Below are 16,283 nucleotides of genomic sequence, written 5' to 3' on the forward strand. Positions count from 1 at the left end.
TTTCTGAACAGAAGGTGACTTTACTTGGGTATTTACTGGTGATTCCCAGCTTAAAATTAAACAGCTGGGGAATTCTCCAGGGAGCCTGCAGAGTTTCCATGGCAACACTGGCCTGAGAAAGGTGACCGGGACCAGCCGCTCTGCGTCCCACCTCGATCCGGTCTGGGGGCCTCACAGCTCTGCTGATGGCCGGGAAAGGAGTGTGAGGTCCCCCCGACATCAGTGTTTTATTTGGGCCTGGGTGACTCGAGTCCCTGTCCCAAGGTCCTGTTACCTAAGTGAGTCATGAAGTGAGTTCGCCAGCCCGGTCGGGTGCACTCGCGCACAGCGATGGGCGGCTGGTCTGCAGGGCCCGCGTCCCCACCTCTGTTAGGAATATGATCACCCCAAGCGACAGCCCGGGTCACCCTCCTCGAGGGCCTTTCCTACGTCGGGCACTGATTCTCCCTCTTTGAAACGGCATCAGGATCAGGTGTTACGATTCCCTCTCTTAGAGCTGTGTGCCGGGGTAACCGGGTGGGCGAGGGCCCCCCGGCCGGGATCCCCATCTGCGCTCTAGCCATGCTTCACTTTCCTCCAGATAATTAGAGGAAAAAAATAAACTGTGTCCCCCTTGAACGGATTCAAATTCCACCTATTATTTCAGAAGTTCAATAAAAATGTCCTCAGGGAATGGGAGAGGTGGGGAGCCATTCACGGCCCAGTGGGACTCAGATCAGGGATGTACTTGACCGGCTGCGGAAGGCTCGGGAAGCCGCATGTTCTTTGACACGTATGAACTTCCTGAGCTGTCAGGGAGGGGCTGGGGGAGCGGGATGCTCTCTAGGGGGCGCCCCCGGAGGCGGGTGGACATAGGGGAGGCAGCAGGGATGCTTGTACGGCAGGAGGGATGCCTGCAGCCCGGCCCAGAGGGAACGCCAAGCCTGATCAGAAGTGAGGGACTCCCCGTAAATCCGTTAATTACTAGGCATCAAAATGCCCAAAAGTGCGCGGACGGGCCCAGCCGAGAGGCCCTGAGCCTCGGACGCTATTCCTGGACCCTGTGGGCTGTGGTGCCGGACGAACAGGGGCAAAGCTTCCCAGCCACCGGTCTGTCCCTTCCCAGCAGAGCCAGACCCACGGCCCCGCTTCTAAAACAGGGCCAGGAGCGATGCATTCTTCGTACACAATGGCAGATCCGGAGCCCACGCTTTGTTTCCTTGGCGGTGCTGATGAATTTCAAAATTTGAAATACTTGACCCGACTGAAGGCGGGTCCACCCACCCTGCGTGGGTCTCCGGCTGTTTATAGTGGAGGCTGTGCAGAGTAATTAGGACGGAGCCCGACGGAGGCCCGGGCGCGGATGGCTGTTAGGTGACCAGTGAGATGTGAAGGGCAACTTCAAAGTTGGCAACTCTGATTAGAACGGATAACTTTCATTCCCTCAATGAGGGAAAATAGCTTTACGTCTCGGGCTGCCCGGCAGTAGCTGTGCTTCTTGGCAGTCATGTTTCATCCTTTGGAACCGCCCGGGTGTGACCCCGAGAGATCTCATACCTGTGAGGTCAGGCTGAGCCGTGGCCCCTCGAGGCCACTGTCACCGCAAGGCTCCCCGCCAGCGGCTCTACGGGGACTCGCCTCGACACACAGACTTTATCGATGAGGCCATATCTCCTAATTCTCTTTACTTTGATACGTCCCATTTTCTCCCAAATGTTCTCCCTTCATTGAAGCCAAGTATGTGAACCCGTCAAGTGCGCACAGCCGGGCTGTCGCCCTACCCAGGAGTCCCAGCTCTGGGTCACGGTCCCCAAGCCTGTGAGCCAGGCCAGGCCCCACCTTCCCTCCACTGGTCCCTGTCGGCCTCAGGTGGCCTTGGTCTTGCAGCGGGAGGCGGTCCCTGCAGCCAGGCTCTTCCTGCTACGGGCGTTAGAGCAGGACTTGACTGCAGAACCCGCTCCTCATGGGTTTATCCCAAGGGTCTGCGACCACACGTGCTGCCGGCCGTGCCCCTGCCCTGCTGTTTGATTTGGGGGTGCTCGCAGGTCCTGCTTTGAGCCTCCTCCCTGCCACTACAGCCTCTTTGCGTACACTCTCCTCATCTCTTCCGGGTTTGCTTTTATTCGACACCCTCCGGGAGAAGGTGGCTGCGAGGAGAAAGCCGTGGTTTGGACCAGGTCCTGCCAGGGGGGCTGGAAGGATCCGTGGGGCTGGCACTGGGGCTGTGAGGGGAGCAGGGCGGTCCAGGCCGGGGTGGTCAGCTGGCCCCTGGACCTTGCACACACCCCAAAGGTGCAGCCTTCACCCCGAGCTCCGTGGGGTCTCTGAAAGCTTTGGTAGCGTATCCCATCCTGGGATGCCGCAGAGCCTCGCGGCTGCAGTGACAGTGGCACCCAGCCGTGCCCGTGAGCTCGTGGCCGTCGACGGGGCTCAGCCTGTTTATTTTCCTAATGGACCGTCATCATCGCTTTGTTAAGTCCTTCCCGATCGCGTGGAATTTTGATTGGAAAGGAATGAAGCCAGTGCTCCGGTTCAGGGAGAGCCAGCGGCTCAGACGCTCAGTGTGGCCTCAGTTCCGGAACTGCGTCCCCTTGGCCCACTGACCGAGACAAGTGTCATCAGACTGTGTCGATTACTTACTGACTGATTTATGGTTCACGTCACGTGGTGATAAGAGATTTGGGGAAAGGCTTGTAACCAAACGACAGCCCCACCCCCATGGTTTGCAGCCCTGAGTCCATCCTCAGGAAGCAACCACGGGACTCCGCTCCAGGCGACAAGCTGCAGGACAGTGACCGGGTCCCGGCCCCTCCGCACAGCCTCTGCTCTGACCCGCCCGCGTGGACGGCCCAGCAGCCTCATGTGACCGCGGCAGCTCTCACGGATTTTATTTGGCTTTCCTTGTCCTGCAGACAACTCAGGGGACCGAGCGGAGCTCTCCCCCAAACAGAACCCTGCCCCTGGGTGGTGGAGACACTTTCAAGACCTCACCCATCTAGGGTGTTCCTTGAGGTTTGAGCACAGGTGACGGTGACATTGGAAAGACTCCCACCAGACACAGGAGTGGCCGTCGTGCTGCCACAGCTCCGCCCTCCACTGTCTCAGACACAGCCCAGAAGGGCCAGGCCACTGCACAGGTGATGGGTGGTCGCTGGCATAACTTGGAACCTGGCGAGCTCCCTGGTGACCAGCCCTGGCCGTCTGCCTGGACCCTGTGCCCCGGCTCCTCCCTGAGCCCACGGGACCCTGACACCTCAGCCACAGGTGTTGCAGGGGCTAGACGTGCTCTGACCACCTGCCAAGCACACCTCACCTGGTGATGTCACCTTAACGGCATGTGCCCTTCCTAGGATGTGGGAAAGGGGGGCCCTTGGGGATTGGTTATTACTCCTCTAATAACCAATAACCTCGGTCTAATCGTGGGAAAAACGTCAGCCAAATCCCAGCAGACCCCCACCTGCTCTCCTCAAAGCTGTCAGGTCCTCAAAGACAAGGAAAACCCGAGAAACACAGGCAAGACGTGACGGCTGATGTCGTGTGTCCTGGGTGGGGTCTGGGGCCGCAAAGGGACATTGGGTAAAAACGAGGGAAATGCAAGCAGAGTCTGTGAAGAGGCACCCATGTCGTTCATTAACTGTACCGCGTGTGACTTGGTCAGGTGAGGGGCCTGCGACGGGGGCGGGCCTGGGCTGGAGGACGCTCTGAGGCACCTTGGCAACTTCCCTGCAAATCTGAAACTGTCCTAAGTTTTTAAAAAGGTTATTAAAAATACAATAAGTAAAAAGGAAGCGTCATTTTTGGGAGAGTGGCCAGCAGAGGCCCGGCTCACACTCAGAGCAGCTGTGGGACAAAGAGACCGGCCTGGGGAGACGTGCAGGGCTGCAGGTGCCCCGAGATGACCAGGGAACTGGCCACGCCTGAACCTTGGGACGCGGCTGTTGGTTAGAAATCAGACTGTACTGCCCGGCCGGCAGCAATGTGGGACGCCTGCCTGCGTCTGAACACAGCCGCGATGGGGCTCCAGGAGGCTGGGTCTGGTTTGAAATTCTCAGATGCTGTGGTCTGCACAGGTGGAGGGTACGCGTGGGGACGCCCACCCCTGGGCCGGCCCTCCCTCAGGTGGCCCATACTCTCCGCGGGCGCAGACAGGAGTGCACTTCCTCATCGTCCAGATGGGGGACCCCAGCGGACAGCTCTTCTAGACCAGCCACGTGGGGACCTGGCTCCCCTCTCCTGCCTCCGATGCCAGCCAAGACCTTCGAGCCACCTGCGCGGGGAAAGGGCCCTCCCGGGAGACCTGGCCCAGCCCCAGGAGGGGTGCCCGTCATCCACCCTGGGCCCACTCCCTGCAGGGCCAGCTCAGGGATGGAGGAGACAGAGGGCTGCTTTGTGAGCACTTGACCGTCTCAGCCTCGTTGCCCTCAGTTTACACCACGTGAACGTGGAGACGCGGGTCCTTCTGAAACAGACGCTTGTAATGGCCCCTCCACCTCCCATTCCTGAAATCACACCCACAACCTTTCATTCTAGCGTTGACGTGTTGACTCATCTCCACGCTGTGTGAAAAATGGCCTGTGTGTCTTTCCTGCTTCGCCTATTTTTTTTTTTTTTTTTTTTTGCGGTACGCGGGCCTCTCACTGTTGTGGGAGACACGTGAACGTGGAGACGCGGGTCCTTCTGAAACAGACGCTTGTAATGGCCCCTCCACCTCCCATTCCTGAAATCACACCCACAACCTTTCATTCTAGCGTTGACGTGTTGACTCATCTCCACGCTGTGTGAAAAATGGCCTGTGTGTCTTTCTTGCTTCGCCTATTTTTTTTTTTTTTTTTTTTGCGGTACGCGGGCCTCTCACTGTTGTGGCCTCTCCCGTTGCGGAGCACAGGCTCTGGACGCGCAGGCTCAGCGGCCATGGCTCACGGGCCCAGCCGCTCCGCGGCATGTGGGATCTTCGTGGACCAGGGCATGAACCCGTGTCCCCTGCGTCGGCAGGCGGACTCTCAACCACTGCGCCACCAGGGAAGCCCACCCCCTCCCCAATTTTTGATGATCACTGAAGGCATTGCAATGTCCCCTAGGGGGCGAAAAGCCCCATTTAAGAACCATTTATCCAAAGTGTACTTTTGTGTAATTTTCAGGTGAAAAGCCAATTTGAAGTCACTAACCAGAAAGTGAACACAGACAGAAAATTGGAACACACACACAAAAAAAGCAACCTGGGTTTTGTGATTGAAGATGTGCCGATCGCCACATGTAGCAATGGCTGTTGTCACGTGCCTGAGTGCAGATGCGTGTACATGCATGTCTGCATTGGCACACACGTGTATTCATGTGTGTCTGTGTGCACGCGTGTGCACACACCCACAGGAGAAAGACAAAGCTGCATCCAGCAGCTGCCTGGAGGGTGAGGCCTCCTCCCTTCTTGCTGGGCTGACAGCTCACAGCCCGACCGGGTCCTGCAGTGAATTCCAGGTGCATCGATGGGCTGTGGATTTAACAAATCAAACCTGAAAGAAACACCATAAAGATTGAATTAAGCATTTATCAAAACATGGAGGAGAAAGAGCATTATACGTTTAGAAATAATAAAAGAAATAATAAAGGAAAATGGGAAGACTACACACTATAAAAATTAAAAACGGAAGCCCTTTGGTAAAATGCCGTGAACTGGGTATGTGTAAGTCTTCTGCGACGCGGGTGCGTCCCTGGGGTTCGAGGCCCATTCCGTGACCTGACCCTGGGGCTGATGGTGTATCACAGCCCGAATGAACCATCCAGCCCTCAGCCTTGGTGAGAAGAGTGGCCTCTTCCGTGGCCCTTAGACACCTGGCTCTCAAGTCTGGGCACTGGTGCCACTCTCACTCGGGGTGAGATGTTACTTGTCTGCAGGCTGGCGGGATTCACCTGAGCATAAGCCTGTGAGGTTCAAATTTTAAAAATAAACATCTTAAATAGTTCTGAGCGTGGAGGTCCTCATTCATTGAACAGTCACTGATGACTGCCGTATCCGTTTCCTGGGCGGCTGTAACAGGCGCTGCGAACTGGGTGTGTGGAACAGTAGAAACCTCTTCTCCCCCTACGTCTGCAGCCAGAAGTCCTAAATCAGGTGTGGGCAGGTCTGTGCTCCCTCTGGAGGCTCCAGGGGAGGGTCCTTCCTGCCTCTCCCGCTCCTGGGGGGCCCAGCGATCGTTGGCGTTCCTGGGCTTGTGGCTGCATCACTTCCACCTCTGCCTCTGTTGTCACACGGTCTCCTCTCTGGTGTCTGCGTCCAAAGCTCCCTCTTCTTGTGAGGACACCAGTCCTATAGGCCTGGGACCCACCCTCATCGAGTGTGACCTCCCCTGAACTTGACGGCACCTGCGCAGACTCTGTCTCCAAATCGTCCCAATCACGGTTTAGGGGACATGATTCAACCAACAACACGTGTCACGTGTCAGATGCCGGCAGACCCAGCCACTAAGGTGAATTTGACGTGGACTTTATATGATCCATACACACGCAATGGGATTTAAAGATTGTCCAGTGAGAACAGAACTATTTTCTGCCCGAATGCACACATTCCCCCCTTGCCCCGCCCACTCTCTCTCAGGCTCCCTGGGACGTGGGCACAAGGATAGCGTGGGCTGTGCTGGGGTCCCCACAGCCTCAGCAGGACGCCCCCTGGAGGACAGAGTGACAAGGCAGGAGGGCCGCAGGTGCCAACTCCCACGGCAGATGCCCTGAAGCCAAAACCAGAGGTGCCCGGGAGCAGTGAGACAGCATAGCCCCTGCCCGAGCAGCGGGAAGGCCACGCGGGCACCTGGGTCCTTGGTACAAGCCAGGGTCTGAGGTCTGGGGACAGGAAACCAGTCTGAGCCTGCTGGTGCCGGACGGGACCAGTGTGAGTCCCAGGCTCTGTCTCCCAGCTTGTCTCAGGAGGGGTCCCCAGGCCTGGCCCCATCCCCGGCAGCATGACTGCAGACACCCCCCAGCCTCTGGGGGGTGGGCTTCCACCAGGTCCCGCTCTGGCCGCCTTTCCCCCACTCCCATCAGGAGGCTTCACGGGTCCTGCGGGACCGCCACGGACACGACAGGCCTCGGCACATTTGGCCGGGACGTTAATTTTCTAATTAGAAAGGGAATTACATTTCGGGTCACTCTGACTTCTGTGTCCCAACGTCACAGCGAGGCTCCAGCGGTTTAGCAGTCACTCCGTTCACACCTGAGTGAACCGTAAGCTCCCTCGAGGTCCCACAATGACAGGGGAGGCCTTTCTCCCGGGAGCCTCTTTCTCGTTCTTTTTTCACTGCAAGGACTCGTCCTGCCTCCCGTCGCACGTGGCGGGGGTCCCTTATTTTCACCTGCAGCTTTCCCACAGAGAGATCCCTGGTGTCTCCTCCTCTTACAAGTACACTAGTCCTGTGGGGTCAGGACCCACCTTCACAACTGCGTTAATCTCCTCACCCGCTCCGGGCCCATCTGCAAATACAGTCACCCTGGGGCTCAACATGTGAATCTTGGGGACACAGTTCTGTCCCTGCAAATGACCCTTGCTCTGTTCCATTTGAGTCTTCCTAGAAGTTATATCCTCAGCTTTCCGGTCTTCTTCCGAAGAAAGACACTTTGATAACCCAAGTAAGACAAGCTGATGGGTCTTCCCCGTGGGAGGTCAGGAAACCGAGCTGCGAGTTGAGACGGTGCTACAAGGCCATCTCGCTTTGGGATGCGTGCTGTTAACTCAGCAATTAATTTTCTCTTGGCGCTAAATTCTGGCCCCACCACCTCAATGGGACTGATTATTCATCAATATTAAAGTGTCAAATTCATTACATTCTAATAACCTGACATCAAATATTAGATCTCATTACGCGATTGGCCGGGGATTTATGACCACCATTAATTAGTTAACTCAGGTAAGCAGCTCGTGCCCCATGGAGACGTCGGCAAGGCCCAAGACGGGTGTCTTGTCTCTGAGCATACTGGCTGACGGACACCGTGAGGACCCTACGTGGTCTGTGGGCAGGAGGAAGGGGGCCTGGGAGAGGCGCGCTCCGCTCGCCGTGTTGTCCGAGCGTGGGGGACACCCTGTTCTCTTGGAGAATGGCCATCCGTATATTTGGCAGGAGCATTGGCTCTGACCCAGGAGGGCTTCTAGAAGTTTCCAGAACACATCGTTTTCTTCCTGGATTGTGTGCCTGAGTCCATGACCTTCAAGTTCATCTTCCCTCCACGGCTATGGATACCCAGGTAGGGCGGTCACCTCCCGGGCCCACACCCCCAGCAGCGGCGGTGAGGGAGGGAGGGGGAGAGAGGGGTGTGCAGGGCAACACTGCCTTGCAGTAGGGGGCCCGGAGGTGGCCACTCCCCACACTTCTCACGTCTGGTCCCCGCATGCGTCCACTGTGCATGTCGAATGTCTCCAGCTGTCTCACTGGAACCCCAGGTGGATGGATGTCACCGAGCCTCCACTGAACTAAGACGTCCTGGGCCCCTGGTCTAGACAGGGGTACGGCATCCCGGGGGTGGGAGTGACGCCCAGACCTCACCCTGTTGCCCGGCCTGAGAAGATGATGGTCCAGGCAACCAGATGATGCCCCTGTGGCCCCCGCGGCCCCCGTCCAAGGGCTGAGAGATGTCGTCCAGGGGAGACCCTCACAGACCACACGGGGATGGTCCGGGCCATGGCGTCGGGCCCCCAGTGGATCCAGCGACCCACCTGAGTTGAGGGATACAGAAAAGCTGTCGTCTTTGGGGACACCCCCGAATGTGGCTGTGGTGCTTCTGGGGGCAGCCGAGGCGGGGGGTCCTCCCGGATACGAGGAGGAGAGGGGTTGTAGCCTTTCTGCAAATTATCTACTTCCCAAGGGCAGGCGGGCCCTGGAGATGAGGAAGAACTGAGCTTGGAAGATGCTCACCTTTCCCGGAGTCAGGCAGCTGGGAAGGGAAAACTCCCTGCGATCCAGGTCCCCCGCCTCTGCATGACACACCGCCATCCGCCCCTCCCAGTTACACAGCCAAGGGTGAAAACTCCATGTTCATCCATGTTAATTCTGTCACTAGTGTTGTGCTCAGACCATGGGGGTGAAGGGGGAGGAGGGGGAGAGAAAAGGGGGGAGGAGGGGGGAGAAACCGCCCTTAGGCTTCGCAACTTCATGACCGGAATTTTTAGGTCTTTCACAAGAATCTGAAAAGCTCCGGGTCAGGAGAGTCTCCTTAACGTGAGCCCCAAACCACCTGAGCTTCTTGAATTTATGTTACTGCACAGGCACTAGGAGTTATTCTCCAGTGACGACTCCGTACCAGAACTGCCGTTGTCAGCACCCCTGCCCTGAGGCCCCATTGAGGGCCCCACTGTGAACGTTGTGGGGAATCCAGCCCCGGAAGCTGTGGTCCAGGGCCCTGAGATCTGGTCCTGACGCACCAGTCCAGCCTCCTGTCTGTTCACCCCTGTGGGGGCAGGACCCTCCCCTTGGTCTCTAAGTCCCAACACCTGTCCCTCAGGTGTGTCCCCGTGGCCTCAGCTGGAGGGGCTGCTCCTCCCTGCCCATCTGCAGCTTTTTGTGCCCTTGGTGGAAGCACACTTGCAGCATTCATTCATTCAATAATTCATTCATTCATTCAGAGGAAGACCCCCAAGTGCCTACCGTGTGCCAGATGTGTTGAGCTCTGGAGAGGGGCCCACAAGACCCAGACCCCGCTGATGATTTCCGGTGCCTCCTGTGTCACCCACCAGGTGCGGAGATTCCAAACCATCTCTACTGTACATTTCTGGAAACAAACTGCTAAACACACAATTTTTATCATCACTGTTATACCTTTCCGGAAACAAAACTGCTAAAACTAAGTCACGTCTCTTCTATGCCGGTTTACTGGGCGTGTTTCCTGTTTTCGGGTGGGACCTGAGAACAGCTGCGTTTGAAGAAGAGACACCTTCTGGGCAGGCAGCTCGGGCAGGTTGATCCCTGGGGATCAGAGGGACACACGCGCACAGGCACTAATTCCTCCAGGTCCCCCAAGATTTTCCATCATCACCGCACGCCGTGAGGAGCGCCAGGGAGAGGAAGCACAGCCCGAACTGCCACCTCTGAATAAACACATCCCCACGGCTCAGGACCCACAGACCAGCCTTCCAGGAGATGGGCCTCCATCGTAAGTGAGACGCCAATGCAGTGAGTGGTCCCGTGGTTTCCCAAAGCAGATGGAAAGCTGACGATAACTCAGGCTCTGCCGTGGGGAGCGCAGCTTCTTGGAACGGATCCACCCCGAATGCCCAGCAAGCACGCTGGCAGTGAGGAAATAGGGTTTGTCACGGAATTACCAGGGTGAAGCGCAGCCAGGCTGTGCATTGTCTGGGAGCCACCTGGGGCACTGGTGTCAATCAGCTGAGAACAGAGACAGAGGTGGGAGAGGGGCGACTGCTGGGGGCCTGGGGGCGGCTGCACAGCCCCCGTGCCGGGGCCCCTGCTCTGAGGCGGCACCCTCTGTAATGAGCCCCTCCCTGCAATCCACTCTAGATGGTGTGTGCTGAAAGGCAGGGCTCACTGATCATGAGAAGAACACACAGAAAGAAAGGAAATGCAGAATCCTGCAGAGATAGAGCACCTCCAGAGATAGAGCACCTCCAGAGATAGAGCACCTCCAGAGATAGAGCACCTCCAGAGATAGAGCACTTCCAGAGATAGAGCACCTCCAGAGATAGAGCACCTCCAGAGACAGAGCACCTCCAGAGATAGAGCACCTCCAGAGACAGAGCACCTCCAGAGATAGAGCACCTCCAGAGATAGAGCACTTCCAGAGATAGAGCACCTCCAGAGATAGAGCACCTCCAAGCTTAACGGACAGTCTGAAGGAATGGGTTTTATTCCCCACGGGGAGCGAGTGCGGAGGTCCTAGTGGGTGAGGGACACCATCGCTCAGCCCGCATGGGCTGCCGGCAGTGGGAAAGCAAGCAGCCTGAACAGAGGCCGACGTGAACTCGCCCCACCCCACGGGGCCACAGCCGTGCACGAGACCTCTGGCCAGAAGCCCTGCACCACTCAGGCTCAGAAGAGTGAGTGGCGGGAAGGAGCTTGAGGAGAAGCACCTCCTCATTGGGCACCTCCAGCCCTGCGGGGGCTTCAGGTGAGGGGCGACGTGGCTGCCCCTCTGCACGCAGGGCCCCGCATCACCTGACCGCACCTCCTCTCTCTCCAGGGGAGGTGCATTTTCCTGCAGCTGCTGTCTGGGCTCCAGGCTTTCCTGTCTAGAACAGCCCGGAAATCTGATTTCCCCCGAGGGTCTCTTGGGGACTGACCCTCCACTGTCGGACGAGGCTCTGGAAACGTCTGACCCAAGGCTCTGGCTCAGTGTGAAGGTGGAAGTAATTCCTCCAGCGAGTTTGCGTTCTGGTGGCGCTTGGCAGAGATGGCATGTGGTCCAGCGGGGATGCTTCCCTGTTCCCTCCCCAGACCACCTGTGTGTCTGCAGCGCGTCTACCCACCAATGCCCATGGCCCTTTTCTCCAAACCAGTGAAGGTCCATTCAGCCCTCAGTGGCCACAGCTAAATGCCCCTCGCTCTGGGCCCCTCCTACGCAGAGCCCTGAAGCTTCACGTTCCGGGTCAGGCTCCAGCGGAAGCTGCGGGGACTGAGGTAGAAGAAGCTGTGCAGACCAGCCCAGGGAATGTGCGTGTTCACAGCACCATCAGGGAGAAACGGATCTGTCCTCTCTGGGACAGCCTGAATATTGCCTGGTGGACACAGAGAAGGTCACTGGATTCTTACAAGCCAAGTCCCTGGAATGTTCACTAAAACGTAGCTCATTGTGCAGGAAATCTTAGGCTGTGCCAGAAATGGACAGAATGTGTTCCACCTGGTGTGTGTGTGTGTGTGTGTGTGTGTGTGTGTGTGTGTGTGTGCGCACTCAATATATTTATGCTTGGATAAGCCTGTTTACCATCAGAAGATAGCAGTTTCAGCAATGGTTATGAATATGACTATTTTAAACATCAGGTTTCTCACAATAGCAGAAAACAAACCATATTAAGTATCATATGCTATCAAAATATTACTTTAAAAAATCCGAGTTTTTACCATTTTTGACAATGATTTTCTACTTTCTAATCTTTCAAGACTATAAAGTATTAAGTAGAAAATTTTAGTCCCATAACTAAGGGTGGTCTGTGATAACCTTAGTGTATAATCAGCTATATAAAGCAGACACAATCTTTGGAGAATTATTGAATAATATATTATGATGTTTATGTTGGATTCAGGAGATGTGATTTTTTTGCTTCAGTTATTATATTTCAACTCCAGAATTTCTCTTTGATTCTTTTCACTAGTTTCTCTCTCCACATTGATATTCTCTACTTGGTGAGATGTAATTCTCATGTTTTGATTTAATTTTCTTAGACAAATTTCCCCTTAGTTCTCTGAGAATATTAATAATAGGTGATCAAAGTCTTTGTCTAGTAAGTCCAATGCCTGGGCTTCCTCAGGGGCAGCTTCTATCAGCTACTTTCCCCCTGTTTCCTTGTGTGCCTACTACTTTGTGGTTGACAACTGACTATTCTAAATGATACAATGTAGCAAGTCTGGAAATCGGGCTTCTTCCTTCCCCTCCCCCAACACAGAGTTTACAATGTGTTCGTTTAAGGACTTCTCCCGGCTAGTTCTATGAGGTCTGCGGTCTTTATTGTGTGTGGACAGTGAAGTTAGTTTGGAGATCAGTAAGGATGGGACAGAGACTTCCTGATGTCCTTTAACATGAAGAGACTTCCTTAATGTCTCTCAGTCGTTGTGGAGGGTCCTGTGAGTGGTGGGGCTCCCCTCCCCCACCCAGGCAGGCAGGTGACCGCGCTGCCTCAGCCCCCTCCCCCTGTGTGAGAAGCCTCCAGGTGAGCCAGAGGCAGAGGTCAGGGCATCGGTGGGTCCTGCACACGTGCGTGGTCTTCTAGATTCCGGGCAGCAGGCTGGAGCTTCTCAAATCTCCCTACAGGCGTCTCATTTCACTAACTTTCCCTTTTAAGTTGCGGCAGGTCTCCCGGCAGGGGAGCTGCAGTGCTAAGTAATTGCTAATTGCTGCCGATGGTTTTCAACAAACGGGCTGGACACAGGTTTGTCTGAGCGGATTGAGCTCTGAGTCAGATCACCTACATACACGTCTCCGGAGTGCAGCTCTTCAGGAAACTGGCAGAGGAATCAAATGGTGACAGTTCTTGGGGGATGGGTTCTTTGGAGTTTTAGGCCCATTTTGCCCCTAGTGGCTGCCGGGTTGCTGGCGTCCGCAGCCTCCATTGTTGTGAGGCTCTTGGTTTTCAACACTACCTAGCAGCTGGGGAGAGCAGGATGGGAATACATGAAAATTCCATGAAGTTTACTGTTTTTCCAAGATTCAACCCATTCTCTTGGATCGGTACTCTTCAGTAGCAAGGCGCGTGTTGCCCCCAACTTCAGTAGCAAAGCCGGAATGGCAATCAGGGTCATTGCTAGGAAACCACCGCTAACAAACCACGGTCTTCCTGGGAGTGAGAGAGAGCTGCCTGCTTGTGTGTTGCTCAGCTTATATTACAGATGAAAGTTGAGATCTCACAAGTAGGCGGAAGTGTTGGTCCCACAACGAAAGTCACAATCCTTCCCTAAGAATACACATCTTAGTAACTTCCCAGGTCCAGTACCAACTGCCGAGAGAGGCCTTCCCCTTGGGCAAGGATTCTAAATGCCCCCTGCAAGCATACATGGGGAGAATTTCCCAAGAGTTCTTCCAAAGGTCCTGTAGGCACTTGTCAGGCTCTTTCTGCAACAAGGAGAAAAATACCCGTTCTCTTCAAGGACCACTAGAGGGAGAGTCTGAATTTAAACGGACATGAATGGACTTGAAATGCCCCTGTGGTCTTCCAGCTGCAGTGGGGGCTCAGGTGGTCCATGGATGAAATGGAGTTGGACGCAGTTCAGCCTTACAGAGGCTCATCGGGCCCACGGGCCAAGCTTCTTGATCCGTCCCAGTGAATGACTGGTAGAGGAATAAGCCTGGTTCCATGAATCCAGTTACACTGGTTCTTCTTTCTCGAAGAACAAAGGTATTATGATAGGAAGGACCAATAGGACGCCTGTAACTGCCGCCTCCCCTGGCCAAGATACTACTCCCAGTACCACGACTACTACATCAGTACGCCCGTTCCCAGGAGGACGGCAGAGATTAGGGCCACCATCAAGTCCCCATTCGCTCACTCTTCATCCTTGGTCGAAGCTGTAGCTCGTGGTTGAACCACACACCTCACTCAGCAGCAACCTCAGATGCAGAGCTCTCCCGCCGTCGCGTTTACTGGACCAGAGCAGCACCATCTCTGGCACGCGCTGTGTACTCTTACAGCAAGCCTCAGCAGCTTCTCCGGGGGCAGCACTGCGTGTCTACCTGTGCGTTTATTTGGTGCACGGTTATAGATCTCGCAAATGCTTCTTCCCCCCAATCTCCATCCGTAGGGAGGCTCAAGACAGTCTGTCTTTACAAGACAAACCTTATTGTGTACTGTTTGGGGTCGTGCTAACACTGTCAAGATAGATTCCGAAGGTACTTTGACAATCCGGACTCTCTGTAGACCAGTACCCAGTCCACTCCGATTATGTCAAGTGGACCTGGAGAGTGGGAAGGGCAAGCACCCTTGAACCCTATTTGGTCATAACGTGTTATTGTTATTACTGATACATGGATTGATACTGATTTTAAATAGAATTTTGTATCTATGTTCATAAATGATATTCGTAGTTTCAATAATTTTGCTGTGTCTTTGTTCAGTTTTGTTTTTAGAGCTATATAAATTACATAAAATTCAAAGGACATTTATTCTTTTAAAATACTTTCTATGTTCTGGAATATTTTAAGTGACATAGATAATCTTTTTCTACCTTATTAGATTGGTTGAAATTTGGTCTGAATGCATCTAGTCTTGGTGATTTTCTTTCACTGGTAGATCTTTCATCAGTTTTCCAGTTTTTTTAATGGTAATTAGCCTATTCAACTTTTTCCACTTCTTCCTGGATATATTTAGTGAATTTTTTACATTTCTAAGAAATTATCTAGTTTTCTAGATTTATAAATATGTTTCCATTGAGTTAGATGCATTATTACCTCATAATTATAATTCTCTCAAGTTTTCTTTTATATGTGATGACGCTTCACTTTTGGTCTTCCATCCCCCCTCCCCCCTTTCATTCTTTCTCTCTTTCCCTGTCTGTCTCTATTTTTCTTCCTCATAATTACCTTCTAAAGGTTTAACTTTAAAATCATATTTGGAATAAGCCATGTTTTCTACCTACTTTTTTTACTATATCATTATTTTTAGCTTTCATGTTTATTAAATTTATTCCTCCTAATTTCTCTGAGTTCATTTTTTTATTTTCCTAATGTGTTTAGTGGAGTACCAAATGCCTTAATTTTTATTGTTCCTCTAAAATAACAAAACTCTTTATAAGGTAATGCATTTCCTTTTTTTTGCGGTACACGGGCCTCTCACTGTTGTGGCCTCTCCCGCTGCGGAGCACAGGCTCCGGACGCACAGGCTCAGCGGCCATGGCTCACGGGCCCAGCCGCTCCGCGGCATGTGGGATCTTCCTGGACCGGGGCACGAACCTGTGTCCTCTGCATCGGCAGGCGGACTCTCAACCACTGCGCCACCAGGGAAGTCCTGCATTTTCTTTCAATAAAGCCTTTCCCACGTCCAGCTGGTGTTGGCACGAAATGTTCTCCTTTTCAAAGCTTCTGAGGTACTTTATCATTTCTTTCTTAACTTTTTGGTCCAAGGATGGTCTTAAGTAAATTTCATACTGTTCAAGCCCTTAAGCTATAGTTGGTCAACTCTGCATTATTGTTTCCAATTTTACTGTTTCCTAATCAGATTACATGACCAGCCGAGTTTTGACTTTCCTTTTAATTGTGCCAAAAGGTTTTACTTGAGGCCAAGCACTTCACTGATTTTTGTAGAGTTTCGGCAAGTAGCTCTTTCTATGAAGGATGCTGGTGTGCCGTGCTGGTGTGAAGGTTGTTAGCACGTCGTAAATCCACTTGATCACGTTTAGTGGTTGTTCAATGAGATTTCTCCAAGTCTCTATTTACTGTCGTTTTCATCCTCTACTCGATCTGCACAGTAATAAAACAGGTGTGGGGACAGCTCGCTGTAGTGCCAGTTTTTATCAAGTCCCCGTGGATTTCTAGCAGCTCTTGCTGTAAGAATCACTCACATTTATCATTCGCTAAGGGCTTTCTGGAGCATCTCCAGTGGTCCTTACAGGAGCCCCATGCAGTGGGGACACCGTTACAGGGAGGAAGATGGAGATTCACACCCAGCC

The sequence above is a fragment of the Tursiops truncatus genome, chromosome 11 (genome assembly GCF_011762595.2).
Source record: "Tursiops truncatus isolate mTurTru1 chromosome 11, mTurTru1.mat.Y, whole genome shotgun sequence".
Taxonomy (NCBI): Eukaryota; Metazoa; Chordata; class Mammalia; order Artiodactyla; family Delphinidae; genus Tursiops; species Tursiops truncatus.